We start from the raw sequence: 21502 nt of genomic DNA on the forward strand, positions 1-21502 counted from the left end.
GCCTAGCTAAGTCCATTTACTGCCCTTAAGGGCTATTTGTCTCCACTAAATAGCACAATATTTTCACCATTTACTTTGTGTCAATTCCACTGCCTAGAGCAAAGTTTGCAAACTTGTAGATTTCGGGAGAAATTTGATCTGTGACTGTGTTTTTTTAAACCAAAACAGTGTTTAAAAATAACTGCATACCTGACTTCCCTCCTGGCGCAGTGGTTGAGAGTCCCCCTGCCAATGCAGGGGACACCGGTTCGTTCTCCGGTCCTGCGAAAATCCCACATGGTGCAGAGTTCTAGGCGCACGAGTCATGGCTGCTGAGCTTGTGTGTCCAGAGCCTGTGCTCCACAACGTGAGAGGCCACAACAGTGAGAGGCCTACGTAAAACTGCAAAAAAATAGCAGAAAATCTTGTACTTTTGTGTATTTGAAATAGCTCATGTTTAAAACAACAATTTTGATGTAAGCTCAATACCACCTTTAAACACATATGAGAAAAAAATAGTGAAAAAATATTTTGTTATACATCTGTAAGTTGAGTTACTCATATTAAATAACTAACCAAAGATGCATTTATAAATGTCTTGTTTCTGCTACTGAAGAAAAGTGGTGCAATTTACATAATGTGAGCTATGAAGAAAGCCTGGAAAAATCCTCAGCAGGTAAGGTGAACATGGATGGGTATCTAATGTAAGAACTAACTAAGAAGCCACTGGGAGATGCTTTGTGAAGCCATCAGGAAAGAAGATTAAGACCTGTGCATGTAATAAGCTGCCAGTGGGCTTCTACTGATGTTGTTCCTACACAATTTGGAACTTATGTTGTCTTTTGCACTAGGTAGAGGTTAGTCTTCACTTAGCAAGTACCAGAAGCTTCTAGAGGAAAAAAAATCCTTTTTTACGTGAATAGTTTAAAAATTATATGCTCCAGAAGCTATTGGTGCATTCTGAAAGTGCCTGCCAAATAATATTTTCTTAGCTTTCTGATGACTTCTTAGATTCTGTGAATTTATTATTTACCTTTAAATTTAAAACGTGCTTTCATTATTGACTTCTAGGCAATGCAAAAGTGATCGATATTAACCTTCAGAAACCTCAAGAATTAAATTTCTAGAATGTTAGTTTCGCACAATTTTATATACCACATTATATTTGCCTGACACCATGCCTGATACAAATGTTTTTATATAATATTTAATTTTCTTGCCCAAATGACTTCTATGGAGGCAGAGACCAAAGTTTTGAGGGTTTAAATGACAGCCCAAGATTACAAGACTAAAAATTCCTACTTAATGTAAGAATTATGTTTAAAATTTTTCTGTGAGAGACTTTTTGATCATAGATAGGGTAACCATATAATATATTGTCTAAACTAAGACACTTCATTTCAGAGACAAATTCTGAACCAGATGCAAATTACAACCATTTTGTGCAAACTGAAATGTATATTTACTTTATTGGAGATACTGGAAAACATTAAAACCTAGACAAATAAGTAAGATTTTAAAAATTAAAAATTCTTTAGCAAAACTGCTAAATTTTTGATTTAGTATCTACATATGTTGCTGTTTAAAACAAGGAAGATATGTAAATTGCATAGTTGTCTATCATGTAAAATGCGTTAAGTATGTATCAACTCAAATAAAAAGATCTTCTGTGCGAATACTGTCAGGAAAATGATCCCTCTGATATTCCCCTCTTTAATTATGATACTACTCTTTTATCCATACACAAGGTTATAACTCTCATTATACAACATGCTGGTAATAAAGTGGGATGAGGAAATTATATATGGAATAAGTAGCAATAGATTTTATTCTGAGACATAAAGATCCCTCTTGTGGACAAAAATTTTGAGTTACACATTGGGAAGTTTTAGTTTTTATGCAAAGGGTCCAAAGAATACTACAAGCACCATAAATACCTGGAGTTTTTTTTTTTTCTTCTTCTTTCTAAGCAGAGAACCACAGAGTCGGAGCACAGGCAAATCTCACCTACTAACACCTTAGATAAAAACCCACCAGAAAACATGAATTGGGTACAGCCAGTCACAATCTCTAGCTTTAAGTCTGAAATAAGGCCATGGAAGAACCCTAACAGTACATCAGCTTTCTTGACAAACCTAATTCCTAGATTGACTACACAATGCTTGATGTTGGGAGATCAATCAGCTAACCAAACAAAAATAATAAAAAAGACATAGTGATGATGATGAAACTGTTCCAAGGAATATAATGCCCTGAAGAATCAGAGGAAAAGAATATTTTGGGGAGTATTTACTTCAGATATCAAAAGAATGTATGTTAAATCTTTATTTTCTTTTCTCCAGAAGGCTGAAAATAGACTTTGTTGAGACAGAATATATTGATTATATTTTCTCAAGTTCTGTATTCTTGATGCTCTAGCATTTGAAGCCATGATCCTGGAAAGATGGCCCTTGCTGGAGCTAGCAGGTGATTCCTAGAGGTAGTAAAGGATTCTCCTTAGAGCATGCCTTTGACATAGAAACCAAACAATCCAGAGCCCACACCCACAACCGCCTCCTTTATCAAATTCTCATATACCAAGCCAATACTCCCCCTGCCCTAAATCAGTCCAGGGCCAGGTACTGGACAATGATGGACCATCAACATTACCCAGAACCCTCTGAAGTTATTCAAACTATCCAGTCTTAAACTTACTCAATGTCTTTACCCTGCCTCATTTTTGTTCCCTTGGAAACTCCAATAAAGTCTCTGGGCCAGGCTCTTGCCTGTGCCCCTCTGCCTCCTGACCAACCAGATTGACTCTTAGTACTTGTATCAACTTCCCATGGTTTCACCTCTCTAGACTCTTCTATAAAATACTGACCTCATAAGCTTTGATGAACGTAAACTTGGGTATGTGAATAGATAACTTAGCTGAATGCTTGGCATTTAGCACTTGCTCAATAAATTGTAGCTCTATTAATACATAAAGTGATCAAAAAAAAGTGTGAAAGAGTAGAAAGTCCACCTGTGAATAGTAATGGGATTCCTATAGAAGAATTTAGAATTAACACTCAAAGATATGACAGAATAGTGTTCTAAGATTAAAAGTACATGAACCTGAGAATTTAAAAGACCTTATTGTATTTCAGGAATATTTATGGGGAAGAGACCACTCATGCTTAGTTTTGTAAATTTACTTTTTATATCAAGATACCAAAAGTTTTCTAATATTCCAAAAGAATGAAATTATGTAGTTCTAATTTAGATTAAATTGTAATTAGATTAATTAAAACTTCTTCCTAACACCAAATGCCAGAAGACAATGAAACCCTGCTAATAATAGGAACGTATTTCTCTGAGTTATGGGGGATGATGCCTAGCATGTTCTGGCATAGAATCTGTTGAAACTTTCACACGTCGTGAACTGGTGTGATAAACCAAAGAAGTACATGCACTAGTAGGAGTTAGACAACTGTAGCCTACTTACTACCTGTTGTGAAGAAAAAAACAAAAACAAAAAAAACAACTTCTATTGAAACTTACCCATGTTTTGTCTATGACTGCTTTTTCCCCTACAACAGCAGGTTGCAGTAGGTGCTACAGAAACTGTATTGGACCCAAAACTAAACTATTTACTATCTGGCCCTTTACAGGAAAACTTCGCTGAGTCCTGTACTAATGAGCAATATATCAGGCATTTGAAAAATATGGGAGAAATAATTAACAGGATATTAAAATTTGATAGCTGTTATTGGGGTTAATCGATGCTTAAGAGAGAGACAATGTAAAGCTAATCAGTTAAAAGCTATGTGTGAAAGTCAAAGGGACTTTTTGGTAGTATATAAAGAGATACCAATCCCCTGTTGACGGAGTGCTGAGAAAGCTCAGGAGGACCAAAACAATAAAAAGACTAACAGAGTGCCAGAGAGCACTAAATTCTTACTCTAAGCAGGTCTGCTAAATCAAGATCAAGGCACTGATTGGGAAATAGTGGGACCTTCAGAATGGAATGAAGATGTCTGAGTTGTTTAAAAATCTTGAGTTCCCATATGCCTTCAAACACTTGAAGCCTGCAGAAACCTGCAGAATGGTTTACTCCTTCCTCTAAAGGATTTTAAGATGATGGAATCACCTTCATTGTTCAAGACAGCACACCCCCATACCTCCAAAATCAGTTCTCACCTTTACTTCTGATTACTATCTTATTAATAGAATTAAACTGCAACATTACCAGTGGAGAAAGTGCTCAGCCTACCAAGGAAGGTAGGGGTAATTATTATCCCAAAGAAACTGGCCCCTGATCAACATACACCACAGGAAGCCAGGATGGTACATCTAGAAATGTATTCTGAGTGTATCAAGGTATATGGAACATAAAGCTGTGTGAGGAGGACAGTTTATTGATATGCAGCATTTTCTCAGGATACAGGATCAAAGACCCTGTGAGATAGTGCAAAGGCATCACAAGGATATCTCCTAGAAACTTGAAGAAAGCAATGCTCTGTTAAATGAAATAGAAGTTCAGAGAATTGAACATGTTAGAGTGAATAAATTGTGTATATCCAGAAAACCACCGGATAACTGTTTCTATGGAAATGCTGTATCTGCCCCCTTCTCTTCCTCCAAAAAAAAAAAAAAAAAAGGAATCGAAAGTAAAGAAAAAATGAAAGAAATTTGCTGGTGAGAAGGGTAGCAGATTACTTAAAATCTTGATGGTGTGTCTCTTTTGTTGCCCATGGCCAACAATAAGAGGTTCCTTTAATGAACTTATGATAGGATTCCAAAATAATGGAGACCAAGTGAAACAGCTCTTACATAATTTAGCACTAATTATTCAGGTCCCTCTTCTGGTAACAATTCAGACCCCAGGAAGCAGACTCTAGGATGGAGGTTAGCATGCAGGGAAAGAGGCAAGATTACGCAAAGAGAGAAGATGGGCTGTGATTTATTCGCCAAATGCTCAGTCAACACTTTGGGGATTGTTTGAAGCTCAGCTTTTCGGAATGGATTGGAGTTGGAGTGAAGGGGCCAGGGTTTTATATCTTTATACAGACAGGTCATTAAATGAAGCTTGTCCCTGGAATCACAGCATGAATTTTGGCAAGGTGGCACTTTTCAGCTTAGGGAAATTTTCAGAGAAGGCTGAAAGATGAGGGCTGTCAGTCAACAGTAGTTCCTACAATTGGAGAGCTATGCCCTGAAGGGGGATCTTGGTATGCCTGGTGACTGGTCACAGACATATGCAGATACTGAGTTACAGCTTTTCCTCACTCTCTTTGATTTCATTCCCACCTCTTGCTTTCTGCAGATCTACACAGAGGCAACAGTTTCCCATAGGCCACTCTATGTGGCCCTACTCCTTGTTCTCCCTTTGGTAACTGGGAAGTTTGGCTTCTCAGGATGAGATTGGATTTATCTTTTTTGATCCCCAATTTCCCATTTCTAGACCTTCACCAGCTATACCAACAACTGTGAAAGGTATCATTTCTATGATATATTGCTATCCCATATTCCTCTGACTGAACCTAACATGATTGTAGCAATTATGAGTATTTTTCAGCTTGTTCATATAAATATATACTGACACTTTTTCCTTTTTTAGTTTGTTTACTCTTACATAGATGTTCTAATTGTGGTTAATCTTACATGTCTATACTTAAGTTACATATTTCAAAGTGTAGAGTGAAACTCTACATCATTTCCAGATGGATTAAGGACCACTTGGGACTTTGTATCACCACTTATGGGGAGAGGGTTAATATATTTTCAGTAGTACAAGTTGTATCGTTAGGTGGGAACATACTTTTATTTTACATTGAAGTTAAATATGGTTAAAAAAGGTATATAGATACCATGTAGAGGTGGACTCTGGTGTACAATGTGTTGGCTAACTTGGTTAAACTGGGAAATGTGTTTCCTAGTATCATTTCACCTTCATACCTCTGTGTAAGAGGGGAAATATACACAAGATGCGGAATGTGGAATTGAAGGAACTCTCTGGTCTTTTCACATTCAGATGAAGTGGCAATAGACAGACTCAGAGGTGCCTGTGGATTCCATCACTCTCCACTGTTCTACATCTACTTTGTCATGACTGCTAGCCCTACTGACCTGCAATGTCCTCAAGCCAACCACCAGATGTTTGGCTGTGATTAAACAAAGACAGCCATAGCACAAAAACAGTTTCCCAGCGACCTCTCACTCTATTCATTCAGAAGGGTGCTAGACCAGGTTTTACCACATGGTGGCAGCAGAGTTCTAACAGGGCAAGCCCCCGTGTAGAAGGACTTAACTAAGTCTCTGCTTGCACCACTTCGCTGATGTTCCATTGGCCAAAGCAACCACCAAACTTAGAGTCAATGTAGGAAAGGGATACAAAAAGGCATGGATGTGAAGGGACATGATTAAAATCTCAGATGAATTTTACATTTGTTGTAATTACAAGTATACTTAGTTTCAGTGTATAGTACTCTCATATATTGACTATAGGTATTTATTTCCAAGCTAATTTTAGAATATATTAATTGCAATTTCCCTACCTTCTTTTTTTTTTCTACCTTCTTGATAGTGAAGTCTTATTGTCTTTTTAAGTTTGCTAGCCATTAGCACAGTATATTGGACTCCGTGATTTTTTAGATAATATTAAAAAATAAATATGCCATAGAACTTGTAATAAACGCTACATAAAGATTTTTCTATCGTCCTGTGAAACTGATAAAGCTCTAAGCTATCAGTACTTTGCTTTTTAGGGTAATGAAGTTAATGTTACGTCAGATACACAAATAGAAATGCCTTTATTATTTTTTTTAATCAGCACTAGAGAAACTCTCTTAGACCTAGACCGATTCTTACATTTTAACACAGGGTTTTGAGATCATTTCTAGAATAGAATAAATGCAATCTGTAGCTGAAAAATTCAGGTTAGATAACATAAACAAATTTTTTTTAAATGTATCCTTAAATGTCCTAAATTGAACAACTAAAACTAAGTTAAATTGAAGGGGGATAAATTTGGGGGTATTTTGCCATTGCTATCTGCAATGCTCATCATGAGGTTTTTTAGACTCTACTAAATATTCAAACTCAAAAGATAGACAAAGACCACACTGAACCTCAATCTAATGAGAAGAATTTAGGACAGGAACACCCATTGCCAGAAGAATGCCAGACATTCTTCTTTTGCCAGAGTTCTGTGGTAGACCAACACAGCATCCCATATGTGTCAAAATCTTTGTAACATCTTTACAGACTTCACTTTCAGGATCCTCATAAGAGGCATAGCCAGTTACAAGAGTCATTGCAGTCAGGGATGAATAGAATAGTTTGTACCTATCACATTTTTATAATTTTTCCAGGCCAGATGCAGTACACAAATGAGCAGTCATTTTTTAATAATAAATGATGTTGCCTAGCAATTTAGTTTTCATTTTCACCTATATTCGGTTTCCAGGGAAACAGGAACAAAGATGTTTGCCTCATGCAGCATGGGAAAGGTTTTTGTTAACTCTTTGCCCACACTGTCAAATATTTCAACCATATTTTTTGAATAAAATTTATAATAAATCAGTGGGCTTTCATTCCACATAGATTTTCTTAAATGCCACTTATTTTCCTGAACTGAACGGGTGGTCCATGTAGTTGAAGAGAAAGTAGATAGTAGCTATTGCTTTTTATTCTGTAGTGGTGAAAGTGATAGTGAAAAGAAGTGCCTTTAGAAAAAAATGTCACATGCTCATTGCCAACTGTGACAGGCCTGTGCTCACTGTGTAATGAAGTGCATACTTCACTATCTATAGATCATGCTCCCACTGCAGGAGAGGAATCATGAGCACTGCTTACAGATGAGGAAACCAAGACTAAACACTGTCCAGCTGATCTCTAGATTCTCGTTACTGAACACAGTTTAGAAACATACATGAAATCATTTTTCACTGATTCTGAACTATCATTGAAAAATCAGAATTTTTAAATAAAACAGTAAAGCAAACAGCATTGCATTGTTTAGGTTTCTCTTGGCTCTCATTAAGACATAATTGTTGCTGGCTAATTATTATTTGAATATTGTTTATGACAAGAGGAAACAGGGATTTCTCAAACAGGCAAACAATTCAAATTGAAATCATTTCACTGAAAGTGTAACTCTTTAGCATAATTCTTTGAACTTTTTGGTTGGGGATCTATCAGAGACTATGATGATTCAATCAGAAGCACTAATGGAGGTGACATTAACACAACCATTGGAAACCAGACAGGAGAGCAGAAAGTTAGGTGTAGTGAGCGATCCTAATTTTACAGAGTGCCTTAATGGACTCATGTTTTTTAACCCTTTATAATATCCTATAATTAAATCTAACACCTTAAAAGTTAAAAACCAGAGCTCTTATTTTTTTTTTTAACCAATGAATCTATTCTCTCTCATTTGTGTTTGTGTTGATTTTTTTGTTTTTACAATCAAATTTAGTGATAAAATAATATGGGTTTGATTATATACTCATATTAAACCCTTCACATATAATCATACAGTTGTTGGTGAGCCACCTTTGAATTATAAGTATACTTATTTATTTATATTTATTTATATTATAAACAGACATCATTATTTCTATACTACTGTCTTACGTTTTTCGTACCTTGTGAGTTTCTGGGTAGTTTCTTTTGTCAAAAATGTTAAAAAAATAAACTTTTACAAGTAACACCTCATTTTAATTGTAATTCATTTTCCTTACCTTAAACTTTTATTAGCATATTATACAGTATATACTCAAGTTTAAATATTATAATAGAATTTTTATCAAAGCCTCAACTCAATTTATGGAATCTTATTTTTAATCTAATTTCTAATAAATCAAATTGTGTTAATATATTTTTTCAATTATCTTAGTATTTATTGCATGGAAAAATTTATTCCTAGTAAATAAGTATCTAGTCAATATTTCTGCCTCCCATTCAACACTTTATCTTTTTTTAAAAGGGATTATTAGATTTATAATGATATCATGTAGTTTTTTTAAAAATATATCTATATTGGAGTATAACTGCTTCACAATACTGCACTAGCCTCTGTCGCACAACAAAGTGAATCAGCCATATGCACACATACATCCCTATATCCCCTCCCTCTTGAGCCTCCCTCCTACCCTCCCTATCCCACCCCTCTAGGTGGTCACAAAGCATGGAACTGATCTCCCTGTGCTATGCAGCTGCTTCCCAATAGCTATCTATTTTACATTCAGTAGTGTATATATGTGGATTCTACTCTCACTTCACCCCAGCTTCACCTTCCCCCGCCCATGTCCTCAAGTCCATTCTCTATGTCTTTATTCCTGCCCTGCCACTAGGTTCATCAATACCATTTTTTTCTTTTTTTAGGTTCCACATGTAGTTTTAATCCTCCCTTTCTTGATCAAGCTATTGTTTTATAATTTCACTGATAGACTATAGTCAAAATATTTTTGTGGTGTACATGACAAACATTTTAAATTAATTTACGTAGTCTCAGTATGAATACTGGTTCTGCCTTATAAAGTTTTTATCAATACTTTTATTTCAAATAGTAAGGAGATTTCAAATATTAAAGGGGTATTGTGATTCAAGATTCAAGAGTACATGATACTAGGAGAAGTTTTTTAGGTCCTCTGATATTTTCCATATTTCTAAAGATTCAGAAAAACAATGTAGTGTTAATAATAATGTCAATACACTAAGATATTTGGAAATTTTTATGTCTTATTTTTGACCAGAGGTATAGTTAAGCTACTGATTGTACGATTAGGAATTACTATTAAACTGAAAATGAAACTGAGTTTTCTTCCCCACTGCTTTGTTCACTATCCAGGAAGTAAACAAAACAAAACAAAACAACAACAACAAAAAAAAAACAACTCGACATCAAAGGAAATATACAGTTTATCTTAAAAGTTTTTACTTCCACTTCTTACTTTTTATTTTTGGTTTATAATCTCATGATTTAGGGAGAAAAATAATGACCTAGAGGCAAGAATTCTTAGCAGCTAATGTTCAGATGAATAAAATGCCATGGGCCAACTAAATTGTCATAAATAAAGCAAAGCTAGAAAATGAAATGTACTGCTTTTCCCCAGAGATTGGACAGTTATTGATTCACAGTTGTATAACAGGTAAAGCAAAAATGAACCAACACACTTCAAGGTCAAGGAACACTTAAATTACTGCCTTTAATTCTAAAGAATATGTCTATTCATTAATTCATGTATGTACATTTATATAAATGTTCAGTTGTCACAGAGATAGAAAATCAAAATCAAAGCAGGTAAGAGAATTGCACAATAAAGAAATAGGTTATTTTTGTTTCAAATGTTTAGGAATAGTATAAATTTGAAAGAAATTTCTACTTTTAATAAAGATCATTTATTTCATTGGTGCTGATCATTCCACTACCTTTTAAGTTGCTTCTGAATTAATGATTATAAATAATTTTTAAATTAATAGTTATACGTGTATATAATTTCTGATAGTTTTATACACAACAGAGTGTTTGCTGTACATATTTATGAATTCTATTTAAGCATATCTAGGTTGCTTTTATACTCCTACCATTAATGCACATTCATTTTTTTCCTGCATCCTCAATACTCCTTGACATTATCTCACTTTGTGTGAATAGCACCCGTAGTTGCTTTTTTTCCCCTACCATATCCATGCTTTTGTTTTCCTCAAGTACCAATATCTTTGCAAAAGAACAGAAGGTGACAGTGTTTGGACTTACACTATCATATTTTCCTTCTCTCTGGGATCTTGACTCAAGTCCAGGCAACCTATTCTTCTGTCTGGTGCTATCAAAGAGATATTTTTTATATCCAGCCATTATGATTCTTCAAGGGGGAGATTCTTTATAATATAGGCAATTTCACTGTAGCTGGTAGCAGAAGTCAATATCTATGCATACATTTTCCTTCACAAACCAAAAATTGATTTGACTCTCTTAAAGAGGAAAACTGATGCATGGAAAAGAATGAACAAGACAGGAAAGGAAAAAGAATCAAGGATAAGGAACAAAAGTAACTCAATATTTCTGAAGATTTCACCAGAGAGGGTGCAGGGTTGGAATATTTTGATTCTTGGAAACCAAAACCTAATTCAGGCTAATTTAAGTGAAGAATAGTCTTTGCAAGAGGACTGGAGAGATCACAGAATATGTAGAAAACTCAAGGGGCAGCAGAAATCAAGGATACTGACATGGAGAAAGCCCAGATGGAATCTAAAATTTCATTTTTCTATAGATCATTGCACTGATTCATATAGAGTTTTCAAAGGCTCAAAAAAGAATGTTATATGGGCTGAGTTTAATCCACAAGTTGACTGAGATGACAGACAACAAGAAGATGACCTTCTGAAAATGCACACATATGTCCTTCACAATTTTAGATGTGCAAGTAATATAATTAAAAAAATTTTTTTTGTAACTCGTTATTCTGCATTTGAATTTCCATTCAAAATAACAAAAATAATCTTAGTCATGTTGAGTTTTCTACCGTTCTTTTTCCTCCAGTATAATGTTTATGTTTCCAGTATAATTTAGTAGTGACAAGTTATAAAGGAATTTTAATCTTATTCTCAGTCTTGTCTAGTCTACATTCATAGCCAATGAGTGTGTCTTTCATTTCATTTTACCTCTGGTCTTGATCTAACAAAGTAATTGCATAATTGGGCTTTCTTTCTTCATTGGCACACATCCTCCAGTGCTGTCAGTGGCTTTGTCTGTTCCTTATTTATCCTTGGGTAATTTTGTCTAGTCTCAGAAGTGCAGTGGTATTAAGGTGTCCCCATTGTGAGCAAGTTGGGAGTATCACTGTGAATCTTTCTATTACTTATGTTGCCTTAGCAAACAGTATCAGTCTTTCTCTCCAGTCTTTCTGTGGTCTGTGCACAGTGTAAGTAAAAAAGTTACTTCTGATCCTACGTCTATTCTAAAAGTTTTGTCAAGATAGGACCCACTATATTAAATTAATGGTAGTTACTGTAATTAACCTACCTAATGAACATAATGGATCAAACATGATAAAAACTAATCTTTAATGATTGTATTAAAGATTTATTTAAATCTTCTTCGATGAATTGTACTTGACAGAAACTAGTAAGCAAATGTAAATATAGGTTTCTTAGCATTTGTCAGTAAGATAAAGATTTTAAATCCAAGAAGTATACCTAAAAAGACAGGTTCATAGTATATGATTATTAGATATAATTAGATATTATCTTAAAGTTATGGTTTATCTAAAAATTAACACTTATTGGAGAAAGAAATGAATATTCAGTAACAATATTTCCTACAGACATATTAGTAGGGATCTGCCTTTTAACTGAACTGGTAAGTCTCTTAATCATGCTTATAACCTCAAGCATATGTGAAGACACTATGACCATGGGGAAGAAATTGTCCAACACATAACTAGCAAAACCTGCAACACTGCAGGGACGAGTAGTTTTAAATGGCATCTGCATGAGAGAGAAATTTTCTTTGCCAACGTGTAAGAGTGGGCATGTGGGCAAAGAAGCAAAAAGATATAGTTAATTTTTAAACATTAATCAATACGTATCGCTTTTCTCTTCCCCATTCCAATTCTACCCTCAGCCAATTTCATGCTTCTTGTTCTGTCTTCATATTTTCACTCTTTTATTAATCTAGAATTGTCTCTGATCCTTGCCTTAAGAAAGCTGATTTCAGAAGAAAACTGACAAATTAAGTACTCTTTTTCTGTCTTGTCTTTTTTAAGTATTTAGGTCCTAGAGAAGACAGGAAGCAATTTTTCCCAAACATGTGAGAACATATATAATAATTATCTGCCTCACCACCCCCAGAATAGATAAGGCCTCCTCAGTGGAGTAATGAGAGCTGGATGAGAGAAATACACAAGTGACAAGTAGATTCCTTGTATACTTGTCCTGATCCTGTAGCCTTTCCCATATTTGAGAAACCAGTCACAAAAACGAGCATGACCACAGAGATTTCAAAAAATGTTGGCACAATGTGTTCAAAGTGGGTCGTAGGTGGCCTCACAGTGTTACTACCTACTCAAAGTAATGTAGAGAGTAATACCTAAGTTTAACAAAAGACGTACTAGGAAAATTACCAAGATGCTCAATATTTTTTTAACTTTTAATATCTTTAAAAGACATCATTTAATATCTTTAACATTTAATATATTTAATAAATGTGGCAGAGAATGCCTAGTTATTCAGAAAAACACATTTATTTGTCCTGTGAATATGAATAGATTAACTTTTACAGCTTTTCTTATAACTATGTATTGGCGGGTATTTAGTTCTAGCTTGTGGAATATGTATACAAGTGATAAATAATGCTCTTGGGCCTGACCAGTACAAAACCTCTGATATGCTATTCTCCATTTACTCTTCCATTTTACATGATAATGAACAAGATATTTCCTAATAAAATTATAGTGCACTTTGGACAACACCTGTTGTTGTAAGATGGAAATGTTGTTATAAGATGGAAAAGTCATTGTAAGATGGAAAAGTCATTGTAAGATGGAAAAGTTGTTGTAAGATGGAAAAGTCATTTTAAGATGGAAGGAACCCAGATACTGAATAATTGCTTAGAAGAGAGCTATCTGTTAATTAACAATTCCCTTTGAATAAGGATGGAAGTAAATATGTATCACTTCAATGCTCAGCACATAATATTCTCTATACTAGAATCTGTGCAGTATGTCCCCCTCTGCCAGTGTGTTAGAGACAGCATGATGGAATTGAAGCTATACTGTGAAGATTGTGAAGACAAGAAATTTTAACAACCATGTCTTTGAATCTTTGGAGAGATCACGACACAAATCAATTATACAAATTTCAAGTCAATGTAAGGGAAAATAAATTTCAAAAAATTTTAGCCATTATACAATTTGGGGTATGTTTGTTAGAGAAAACAGTAGTACCTTAACTAATATAAATGCCCTTGTCTTTAAGGGAATTCATTTGAGATTCCGAAATTTTAATTTTACCAGCAAACTGGTACACGATCATACATTTTATTCTCCCTGCCTTCTGCCAAATATCCTGTAGCTATCCAGGAAACGTAAGCCATTTTGTAGTTAAGTCCAAAACACAGAAAATTTACTCTGAACTGGAAAGGATCCCTGACATACAGAGTACCGTTTGATACCTTCTCCATACAAAATTTCTGCAACAAGAACACAATCTCAAAAATAACTGATAATCCAAAAAGGATACAAATAGGAGCTATACAAGATTATTATGACCCAAATGGAATAAAGTAAAGGAAACAAACGTTACATTTGTTACATGAGAATATCCATCAGAAATCAATGCTGTAATAAGCTAAATTTTGATTAAAACAAAAAAATCTGACCCTATAGCCATAAGTGCACATAAATTAAAGAACTAAAAGCAGATATACAGTGTCTCAGGTAGATGTATGAAATAACATAAAGTTGAAATATGCAGGGATATGGACAGGGATGAAATGATAAATAAAGGAAATCCTTCAGAGAAATGAAAAACAGAGAGAAAAATAACACAAAAGTACACAGATAGTGTTTAAAGAGGGGGAAAAAATGACATGAGAGATAGAGTGAGAAAAGTCAATTGAGAGACAGAGAATGAAAGAGAATAGCTATGGAAGAACAACAAAGGAAGAGATGTAAACACACTGAAGTGAAACAACATTCAAAGAGGATTTAAGAAAAAAAAAAACAAACTTGTCCAGCTTAAAAGACCATGCTGTGAAGATTGAAATGATACCTTGTGTTCAAGGGGAATTAAAAAAATGGTAAACCACAAGATCTGGCCTCATAAAATACAGGAATCCAAAAATGAGAAAGAAGGTTTTGGGCACTATGGAAAGAGAATAGGATAGTTTTAATGGTAAAGTAATATTAGTAGTAGTAATAGTATCATTATTACTATTATTAAAAAGTGCTAATCATAAACTCTGCATCATGTTTTCTACATCAGTTCCAAAAAAAAAAATTAAGAAAAAATAACTGTGGCTAAAGAATTGGCTACCCAGGCAAATTGTCCTTCAAGCATGAGGATAATAGGTACACTTTAACCATAAAATAATTCAGCAATTGTAGTTTTCATAAACCCTTCTTAAAGAAACTGTGAGGCTGAATTCTATGTAATTGATAAGTGAATAGAGAAAATATTTAAATCTATAGTTTAGACTAAAATGATATTGGCAATTATTGTTATAAAATAAAATGGTAATACTGTAAAGCTGTCAATATGAAAATTATATTTCATAACCAAAGCTGTCAGGAAAAATGAAATAGAATAAGAAATTCACATAAGTATTCCAATTTCATCATTCTTTAAAGATGAAAAAAGTCACATTAATTTAATAATACAAGTAATAGATATATAAAGAATTATCAAGGTATAGAAGTAAACTTTAAGCCAGTATTAAACTTATGCCTGTTATCTGCTATAATTAGTATTCATTTTTTCCTTGTTTCAAAACTTTCTTTAATTTTTTAATTCTTTCCCCCCCTAAAGAATTTCAGGTTCAAATTTTTCTTTCTTTCAAAACTTTCTTGCATTTTGTAGTTCTTTTCCCCACCTAAAGAGTTTTAGGTTCAATATTTCAACTTAGGTAATATACTTCGGGGATTTTTTGTTCCAACTGTATTTAATGTATCAATGAAATTCTGAAGAGTCATATTCCTATGATATCAAAAGAATCTATCCATGATTATTTCAGTGGCTCATTTATTGTGACCAGTAAAGCACAGGATATGTGTGAATATAGGCACAGACACCATGGACAGCAACTTGGAAATATCTATTATATTTGAATATGTCATGCCCCATAAAGCATGAAAAAGCACGTTAGATGCAGCAGAGTTTGTAACAGAGAAGTACGGAAGTAAGTTGTTTCTCACTGACAGCGTAAATATATTTAATTTATTAATGCATAAAACTAAAATGTAGCCATCAAAACGATAAACATAAATAAATTTATCCAACGATAATAAATATTAAAAATTAATATTGAGTGAAAAAAGTAAACTGATAATTAATGGAGATGAAAACCATTTAAAATAAGAAAACACAGAAAATTCAATAAATCAGGAAAAATACATGAATAAAATGACAAAGTTAACAAAGAGAAAAATCATAAATAAAGAACCAAACAAATTCTAGCACTGAGGAATTCAATAAAAGAAATAAAAAATGCAACAGAGATCATCATCAGCAGTAAAGCAGAAAAGTGGAAGACAGAATAAATAATCTAGAGAAGAGGAACTTTGAGATAACTCAATCAGGGAAGAACAAAGGAAAAAGAATGAAAAGGAGAAAAGAAAGCCTACATGATCTGTGGGATTTAATCAAATGTAAAAATATTAAAATAATCAGGGTTCCAGAAAGAGAAGAGTGTAGGAAGTGGATAGAATAGTCTACATTCAAAATTCTCATCTCATTCTGTCCTTTTGTGGGGGTGGGAATAAGATGCTAACTAAGTCTGACTTTTGTGGTGGGATGCAGAATTAGTCTTTTTATGAAGGCTTATATGGTAGAGAATTTTATTCCATTTTCCTCTTGGTTTTAATTTTCATTTCCATAAGTTTTCCTTGACATCTCTCCTTACATCTCTATGGTTTTGGATATGTTTATCCAGACATTAAATTTCAAATTGAACAAAATTAAAATAAGGAAATAGTTATTCCTAAAAAATAGAACCAATAAAATTTTTGTGCAAAAAAGATTGGGGTTCTAAAGTGTGACTGATACTGGAAATTCCACAATAAATATACTGAACTCACGTTTGAGATATTTTCAATATCTCCTCACTTAATCAGCCTTATTTCTGCAAATAGTATCTTTATTTTTCTAGACCTTTTGGCTTGAACAAGAAAAACCACTGGCTTACCTGTCCTTTTTTTTTTTTTTTTTTTTTTTTGCGGTATGCGGACCTCTAACTGTTGTGGCCTCTCCTGTTGCGGAGCACGGGCTCCAGACGTGCAGGCTCAGCGGCCATGGCTCACGGGCCCATCCGCTCCGCGGCATGTGGGATCCTCCTGGACCGGAGCACGAACCCGTGTCCCCTGCATCGGCAGGTGGACTCTCAACCACTGCGCCACCTGGGAAGCCCCTACCTCTCCTTTCTTGTTCTCCATATTTAATTTCACTAAGTCTGGACTCATCTTTTATTCCTTCTAATATCATTCACATTTATTCCTTTTACCTATTCTTATGATCATGCCCTAGGGCAGAGTTATGTTTTTATGCTTGAACTATCACTTGTAGAATTATGTCCTTGCTTTCAAGCATTTGCTTTTTATACTCTATTCCCCATAGCATAACCATATTAATTTTTGGAAACATGTCTGTTGATATATCACTATCATGGTATAAAAATACATCTCCTCAGCAATTTCAATTTAAGGTTTGCTGTTATATTACAGTATAAATTACTCTATGAGGGCAACAATTAATTTTAGGACTCATATAACATGGGATATTAATCTTGAGGGTGCTGTATTTATTAAAATTTTCCCTTCATAGAGTCTATATACTTCCTTCAATAGACTGATTATAAAATAGTGTTCAAAATCAAATGGTTTTAAAAACATTTCAGTGAAATCACTATGTTTAAAGCACCTACATGAAGATCTATATCATGTATTTTTATAGTCTTTAGATTTTCTCTTGTGTGAACTTCATTTTTCCTCATAATAAATCACAACAACTATGAAACAATATAAATTGCCTCCTTTAATAGGCAAAAAAAAAGCCCCCAAAATTGGAATGGTTGTGCTATAGATTTTTATCATACAAACACACTACAACATGAACATATTTAAACAAAGCCTAAGATTAAGTGTATAAAATCATGGAAAATTTTTTTCATTGAGTTATCTTTACACAAAAAGAGTACCTCTTTGTATTTCCTAAGATGGTAAAGCAGGAAGACCCCGAGCTCACCTTTACTCAAGGGCACACCAAAATTACAAATATTTACAGAGAACCTATTGACGAGAAAAACTGGAACCTACAAGAAAAGACCTTCTACAACTAAAAATATAAAAAAGGAACCACAATGAGATGGGTTGTGGTTCAACATAATAAAGGCCCTATAAAATCCCACAGATAACTTCACACTCAGTGATGAAAATGATACTACTCACAGAAAATCCTAAAGATGCCACCAAAAAACTGCTAGAGCTCATCAATGAATCTGGTAAAGTTGCAGGATACAAAATTAATATACAGAAATCTTTTGTAGGTCTATACACTAACAAACTATCAGAAAGAGAAATTAAAGAAACAATCCCATTTACCATCACACCAAAAAGAATACCTAGGAATAAATCTAACTAAGGAAGTAAAAGACCCATACTTGGGAAACAATAAGACAGTGATGAAAAAATTGAAGACAACATAAACACATAGAAGGATATCCTCTGACCTAGAAGAGTTCATGGTCCATGGTGGGCACACAGAAAAACACAGAATAAATGCCTAAATCTATTAAAATAAGAAGTTACTGGAAAAAGGGCTAATTCCTTATAACAGTTTGCTTCTACTTTCAAAAAAGTTTTCAATAGTTCTAGTTTAATAATATGCATGATGCAGGTATTTGGTGAAGGAGGCATGTACTAATGTCTAACTTATTCTGAAATGAATAAGAACTAAGATGAATTGATGGATGGATAGAGGGAAAAATAGGTGGATAGTTATGGATAAAGCAAGCATAGCAAAATGTTAATTATAAAATCTGGGTGCTGTTACATGGGTTTAAATTTTTTCACTCTGCAATAGGTCTGAAAATGTTAATATGGTATTGAAAAAATGTGTTGAGTGCTATTTCAAAAGAAATCTATTTATACCTTCAATTTTTCTCTTTTGAAATCACCAGTGACACCTTTAATATGTTTATTAAGAATAAAAAAAATTAAAGAATCTCTAAACTTTGAGATTTCTCTGTAGAATGAATTTGAGTATCATGTTTTCAAAGAAAACTATTTCCATGTGTTTCAACATTGAGATATAATATTAATGAGACAGGAATACAATCCTATATATAAAATGATTTCTCCAATGGCATTTACATATTTTTAGTCTCAGTCTTTCCATTGTTTCCCTAAGTGCTTAAAGAATGTCATAAATAATGCAGTTTTATTTAGCAGTGTTGTGCCTTATTCTAATCCAGTTTTAGTCATACTCCACCACTTTTTCTTGAATCTACTACCAGTATAGAATTATATTATCAAGAGTACCAAAATTATTTATTAAATAAATGAATGAATGTGTGACATCTCTTGTACCCTTTGTTTTTCCTGTACAGCCATAAAACCATTTCTTCTTTTTCCTGGTTTTCTTCTTCTACTCTTTTTTTTTTTTTTTTTTTTTGCAGTACACAGGCCTCTCACTGTTGTGGCCTCTCCCATTGCAGAGCACAGGCTCCGGACGCACAGGCTCAGCAGCCATGGCTCACAGGCCCAGCCGCTCTACGGCACGTGGGATCTTCCCGGACCGGGGCTCGAACCCGTGTCCCCTGCATCGGCAGGAGGACTCAACCACTGCGCCACCAGGGAAGCCCTCTTCTTCTACTCTTTATGCCAGACTTCTGAGGATCTCTTTAGTAAATCTTCAAACATAGACATTACTCATCACTCCCAATGCCCTTTCCCAGGGTGGTATTTTGCTATATTAGAGACATATTACACACTTTCTATTACATACTTCCCTCTACTACATTTTTTTCTTGAATTTATGGCTAATGGTTTGGCTAAATTTTTTTCATAATTTATAATTATTTCCTTTCATTTGTTATGACTCATACCTCTTACCTGTCCAGCTCCATGGTTTAACTCCTTTACACTGCTCTTCCTTTGCTATTCTGCTATGGTCCACAGAGTAGCTGAAGGACCACTTCAGTACACAACACTTTGAAATCTGGAGTTCTTTTTAAAAAATCCATTCTGAATTTCTGATTTAAACTAATACTAATATTTTTTGCTCCACTACTGAAGTACACCACTTAGCCCTTATTTCAAAATTGTATTTCTTTCAACACAAACACAGCAAACAACTCTGGTTCTTTTTCAATACTTTGTTTTCTGCCACATTAAGTAAATACAGTGTTCATACTGTCACAATATTCTCACATCAGCCTTGCCATCTGAAACCAAGTATTACATTGTCATCACCTTCTCTCCCAGCTATCATTTTTGTTGCAATAAACTGGAGTTGGGGATTGAGAGGTTAGTGTTTATTTAATGATCTATATCAGTTAAGGGGCCTGGTATCAGGGCTGAAATTAAACTGATTTCTTGGGGTCAGATGAATACAGAGAGTCAGAGGGCACATACATAGAGAGTTTGTTTCCATACACAAAGTTGGTGATTCCCCCACTTTCCAATTTCAAGAAGTTGTCTGAGACAACTCCATGTATGTAGACAGATAAAATAGTCTAGTGGACAATAATCATATTTCTGTAGTTTTGCCCTCCAAATAAACAAACATGATTCTGAAATAGAATATGATTCCTTACTTATCCCTCTTCTTTTGTTCCTATAATGTGGTCAGTCAGCACACAAGAAAATGGGGGGATGACGGGGGTAGTTAATTAAATTTGCAGCTAGAGCTCAGGCTGGCTGTCATTAGGTGTACAATTAGGGAAGTACTTCTGCAGCATCATTTACAGTTCCCATTGAATTAATTTCTTACTTTTCTTTCTTCATGCTGACAACTTTTTACTTATGTCCTCAGACCTTCTTATTGGGCTTCTTATTCATCTTCTAAGACTCAAAGATGTTACCTCTATCTAAAAGCTTCTTTTGACTCTTCTAATTTGGTAGGAGACTTTCTCTATATCTTCAGTTACTAATCTGTATATTTTACTTAATAAGGTATGTTGTAATTGTCTCTTCATGCATCTACATATGCAGCATATCATACTCTGAGGTTATATTTAGGCCATGGTTATTTAATTTAGATTCCCCACTACTTGCATCTGTAACTACCAAACCACTTGACATTTCAATGTTTACATGTCCAGATATTAGCCACAAGCCTTATTATCTCATTTAATGTTTTAAATGAAATTATGAGGTATATAGTCTTATTATTTCATTTCACAAGTAAGGAAGCTGAGTCATACAAATATAACATTCTACCCACGAACATACAAAAAAGAAGTGTCCACCGATTTTTTTAGTTCTGCAATATCTGTAACTACAATGTATAGTCAAGTTTTTCTTTTTCAGTGTTAGTGAATGATAATTAGAGTTAGTGTATGAGAATCAAATACTAATCTAGAAACATGGCAGAATGTCTACATCTCCCCATCTTGAGAAAAGTAGTATATTTGGAAAAATGTAAGCTTTGTATCATAAAAAAATCAAACTGTAAAGCATTCAAATTATGAGTTCAAGATCAAGAACTATTTTCCAAAAATCAATGCAATTTAGCATTTTGGGAAAATAATATAAAATCTAAAAGTTATCACAGGCTGTTTGAAACTATTTTCAAAAATTTATATTTCTATGGGTTTTGATTCTTTGAAGTTCTGATACTT

This window comes from Pseudorca crassidens, chromosome 17, assembly GCF_039906515.1.
Source record: "Pseudorca crassidens isolate mPseCra1 chromosome 17, mPseCra1.hap1, whole genome shotgun sequence".
Classification (NCBI taxonomy): domain Eukaryota; kingdom Metazoa; phylum Chordata; class Mammalia; order Artiodactyla; family Delphinidae; genus Pseudorca; species Pseudorca crassidens.